The sequence below is a fragment of the Elephantulus edwardii genome, unplaced genomic scaffold, assembly GCF_000299155.1.
Source record: "Elephantulus edwardii isolate Elephantulus edwardi_28Jun2011 unplaced genomic scaffold, EleEdw1.0 scaffold00303, whole genome shotgun sequence".
Classification (NCBI taxonomy): domain Eukaryota; kingdom Metazoa; phylum Chordata; class Mammalia; order Macroscelidea; family Macroscelididae; genus Elephantulus; species Elephantulus edwardii.
In genome coordinates, this window is record NW_006400053.1 from 736692 (window position 1) to 742212 (window position 5521).

The window sequence follows — 5521 nt, forward strand, 5'->3', positions numbered from 1 at the left end:
AGAGGGACATCATGCTTGGGAGGGTGGAGGGACGGCGCAGGAGAGGAAGGCCCTGTATGAGGTGGATTGATTCAGTGACTGGGATAATTAGGATGGGAGTGTCAGAGACAGTGTGATTGGCACAGGACAGAGCGGAGTTTAGGGCTGTTGTACATAGGGTCGCTATGAGTCTCAGGCGACTCGGCGGCACATAACAACAACAACAACACTTTTCAGGGATCATGTCTATTCGTTCGTTATATTGAATTTTTTAAGACCACATCATCTGTGTGTGAAGAAATGTGAAAATTTGAGATGGAGAGATGGAGCCATATATATTTTTTTAAAATCAGATGCTTAGGATGAAGCAACACTCACCTTGTTTCAACTTGTAGGTGCAACCTTCTCAGTTTTATGCGGGGAGGGCCAGGGCCGCCCTTGGTTTTGCATTGATGGTCTATGGCCGCTCTCGGACCGGTCTGCTGCGCCCTCTTGTGGCAATCTTCTTCTACTGCAGCCCTGCCGTGGTATAGTGTGTTTGCTTCTCTCGCTCTTCTGCCCGGTGCTTGGTAGGTTCTCAGATACTCAGACTTGTGCCTCCAAATTAGCTCATTTACTTCTAAAGCAGATTGAACCTTAGTCACTTAGGAATTAATTACCAGTAAGCTTTTGATAGTTGCTATCCGTCTTTAACACATAAGTTAGTTTTACGTGTGAGGGAAGAGAGGGTTAATTGATAGAAGCTCATCTACTGCATTAACTCATTCATTTCCTCCCCCACTCACCCATTTCTTTATCCACTCATCTCTTAAGTGTTACTGGTGCATACACCGTGCATGGCCCTGCTGCAGTGTCCACAGTGGTCACAAAGCCACCTAAGTGTCTGAGGCCCTTTGTGAGCTTGCTTGTGGTGGAGGGGGATGTGAGTACACCTGGGCATGCCTTACAAAAACACTTCTCACCAGTGTGTGAACTACCATGCACAGTTATTGTTAAGTGCTTACTTAACCAGTGTTGTTATGTGCCATCGAGTTGACTTTGACCCATAGTGACCCTGTGTACAATAGCTCTGAAGCCTACCCTGTCATGAGCCATCTCACTGACTCCAACACACCACCCTCCATTGCCCTAGATACTATATCAATCCACCTCATTCAAAGTCTTCATGATGTCCTTCTCCAAGGATCGGTCCTTCCTGGCCACATGCCAAAAGTATGTGAGGCAGAGCTTCAGAATCCTAGGATTCAGAATGCTAGGATTCTGAAGTTTCCAAGGAGAAACTTGGTTTCACCCTCTCCAAGACAGACAGACCTATTTGCTTTTTTGGTGGTCCATGGAGTGTCCAAGACTTTTCTAGCATCACAACTCAAAAGCAGCAGTTCTTCTTCTGCCATCCTTAGTCATTGTCCAGCTCTCTGATACCTAACAAGTAATTGTGAAGACCATGGCCTAGATCAGGCACACCTTAGTCTCTAGACTGACACCATTGCTTCTTAATAAACAGGAGAGGTCCCTGACAGCAGATTTTTCCAGTGCAATTTGTCTTTTGATTTCCTTACTGCTAGTACCAAGAGTTGATTGTGGAGCTAAGCGAGCTATAATTGAAAACAACTTCAATCTCTTCTCCATGTATCATGGTGCTGTTAATTGTCCCAGTGGTGAGAATCTTTGTTTCCTTGGTTTTGAGCTTCAATCCATATTGAAGACTATGGTCCTTGACCTTCTAAAGCAAAAGCTTCAGGTCCACCTCAATTTCAGCAAGCAGGGTTGTGTTATCCACACAACGTAGGTTGTTGATGAATCTTCCTCTGATCCTGATGCCATGTTCCTCTTAATAGAGCCCAGTTTCTTTTACAGACCAAATCAAACTGGAAAATAATCTGCTGCAGTTGACTTGGTTCTGTGACACAGTGGCCTCCACCGGGTTCAGAGGCTGTGAATCTTGACAACAGCAGCCAGCCCGTCTTTATCCTGCAGTGTCCTATTGGATCCAAACAGCTGGGCTCACCATCAGAACTCAGCTAATTGATGTACTTGTGCAAATAAACTTTAAAATGGACATTAACACGTTGTTACAAATGACGGCAAATGTGTTTCTAAGCACGGTTGTTAATTTTAAAAGTGTGTGGCAACATGTTAACTATATAGATTTTTTCCTCGTTAAAAATGTTATGTTGTGTCTGCAGCTGCAATTGAATACTTTGCATGGTTTACCCGGGCATCTGAGCACTTGTGCACACTCATATACTCACTCACCTGTGTCCTGTACACGTACAAGTACACCCCCATCCTCACACATGATCTAGGGGGAGGTGTTCAGGGTTACAGTCATTTGGGAAATCCAGCTCTTTCTAAGTGGAACTGACTTGGTGGTGGTGGTGGTGGTGTGTGTGTTGGAATGAGAACACAGGTGGGCCGAAGGTGGTCCAGAAATAGAGACTGACTCTGTTAAATGGAAGGATGATTGGACAAACCGATCAGGGCACTGTGGAGAACACCAAATTGTAGTACGAGAGGTTCAAGTTGGCCCAGGGGATTAGTGCTTCTGGCAGGGTTCTCTCAGGGAGCCAGCCCTTGGCTAATTGTGTTCTCTCATTTGGGGTGGACAGCACATCCAGGTGACTCAGAGGACAGGGGACTGTGGGACTCTCAGGACGATGGACCCAGTGCTTGTGGGGATAGAGGAGGTGCTAGCGTGTGCTGAGGACTTGCCTTGTACAAGCCGCTTTGCTCAGTGATTTCTGTATTCAGAGAACGAGGGTCTAAACTTGCTGCTTTGTGGGCAGTGTGGCTGGGAACAGATCAGAGGTCTTTGGTTTATGCCCTTGATCCTGTGCTGTCAGTTGGTGGTGGAAGAAAGTCAGGCTTTTTCTGTTTAGGTTGACAAGTTCAGAATAAGTCTAGACAGATCAGAGACCACACATGCCATGGCTTTGCATCCTTGAAGACATTTGGAAACATCAGTTTCATATTCTGCAGCAGAACCGTCATCCGAGGGAACAGAGCAAGGCAGATTTGTCATTTCTCCTCTTCCTTCAAGGGTGCTCCTGGCCTAGACCGTAAAGGATTGTGCTGCTAATCCAAAAGTGGTACCTCTCTGGTGGTTCAAATTCACCAGCTGCTCCTGCTCCTCTGGAGAATGAGGGCGAATCTCCTCCCAGGCAATTTACAGCCTCCAAAAATGCATTGGCTGGTCAGTTCTAGCTCCCCAGCCATGGTAAATTCCTTCCATCAAGAGAGTGTTCTAGAAGATGCAGAGGACATTAGTGTCCATGTGATCCAGAGTGATTCTCTAGTGCGGGCCTCAGGAGGGATGATTATAGGATAATTTCTTGTGGTTTATTGTTGCTCAGTAAGAGGTGGACATAGTATGAATGTATCTGCATGTGGTGACCATGGTTACACCCTACCTGTCACAGAAGGACCAGGATTCCCAATTGCCATTGCCACTTGTACCCTAAAGGTGGACTTCTGCTTGGTGTCTGATGTTGGTCCAGTTTGTCTAGCAGAGAAGGACTCTGTTTTCTTTGGTTCCCTGTGGGAATATGGGCTAATTCTAGATCCTTCTCTGGGAACCGTGAACTGGAAGCTATCACACTTTCCCTCTGTGGAGGAACTTGAACTTTTCTCTTAAACCTGGAAGGCTGTCAGCAGCAGCAGGAGAGGGTTGGTGTCCACGTGGGTGTGTCCAGGGGAGTTATGAATTCATGGCAATAGCACCAACTGTTAGCTGGGGCTTCCTTACCTGGCTCTTTGGAGACCCCTCTGGGCTTGGTGCCCTTTGCAAGTACATGCTCAGTGCACCTCATATACAGAGTGTGGCAGGTGTGAGCCATACTCCTGCTCGGGGCGTCAATGAGCAATCCTGGCCTGCCCACTGTGGGGTGCAGGTGCAGGACTAGGCTGGGCTCCTGAGGGGCTGGATAGACCCTGGGCTGTGGCTCCTGTGACCACCAGTAATCAGAACGCTTTCTTGATTCTTAGGAGAGGCTCTCTGGAGAACTGGAAAACACGAAGGACCAAGATGTCAGAGCAGAGGAAGAGTTGCTGGTGCCTCGGCTGTCTGGGAAGCTGGCCAGGGGCCTGACTGGTGGGGACAAGAGCAAGAGGACTAAGGAAGACAGTGGGCTGTATGGGGGACAGGGTGAGAGACTGCCAGGGGTGGTGTGGACGGTGCAGGGAGAGCCCTCCTGGGTGCCAGGGTGTTGGACATGGGAGCTCATCCCCCTTTGTTAACGGGAGCCACCTCACATCCTTGCTGTGCCTTCTCTGTCATCTGAGGAGACAGTGACCACACAGGCTTGACCCCTGCAGGGGCTTTTGTGTGCTTGGGTGAGAGTGTGTGAGGATGGCTTCCTTGAGTACCAGACACTGGACAAACACAAGCCATCACACCGCGGAGCTAATTGTTGGCCTGCCAGCACATTTCCAGAGCTTCTGCCTGAAGCCTGCTGTTACTTAGGATGGACTCGTGAAGGCTGCACTGAGACATCGGGAATGCGTCTCTGTACACACCTCTTCTTATTTAGAACTAAGTCCAGAGAGAAGTGCCACACCTGTTTTCTGGGTGCTGCAGCCCTCTTGGGGTATGTGTGCCAATTCTGTGTGCCTGTAGAGATACTCCCCTTGAACAGGAAGCTCCATGCAGCCACAGTACCGGGGGAGTTCCCTAGGGATCCCCGGTGGGGGCCCACTGTATTCCCCACACTTGTATCTGCCCAGGTATACAGCAGGAGCTCAATGTGCCCTCCAGGCTGGCTCTAGGACCTCAGCAATCACTTGATCAATAGGAAGGCAGTGAATGAGAATTTGGGCTAGTGGCCCTGCTAGTATATTGGTGACTGTGAGCTATGCTAATAAATATAATTAAAAACCACTTCGAGGCTAGGCTGATGTTACTGGCTTCTGTGTGCTCAGTTTCCCTCTGTTTTCTGTGTTGCCTCACTCACAACGTCCACCTTACCCCTTCTGAAATATCTGCAGAGCCCTGCTCCAGGCTACCTATGGGGAGGTGGAGCTGAAAACACAAAGACTGCATTCCAGCCCCACTTTCCAGCCAAAGAAAGAGATGCCCGTATGGACATCCATCCACTTGTCCACCCATCCACCTATTCATCTGCCCACCCACCTGCCTACCCGCCCATCCATCCACCCACCATCTGTCCATCCATCCATCCATCCATCCATCCATCCACCCATCCATCCGTCTGCCATCCATCTGCCATCCATCTGCCATCCATCCATCCATCCGTCCCCCATCCACCTGCCCATCCATCCATCCAGCCAGCCATCTGCCCGCCCATCCATTCATCTGCCCATCTACCTGCCCATCCATCCATCCATCCATCCATCCATCCATCCACCATCCATCGAACCATCCATCCATCCATCTATCTGCCATCCATCCATCCATCCATCCCTCTGCCATCCATCCATCCATCTGCCATCCATCCATCCATCCATCCATCCATCCATCCATCCTTCTATCCATCCACCTGCCCATCCATCCATCCATCCATCCATCTGCCTGCCCATCCATCCA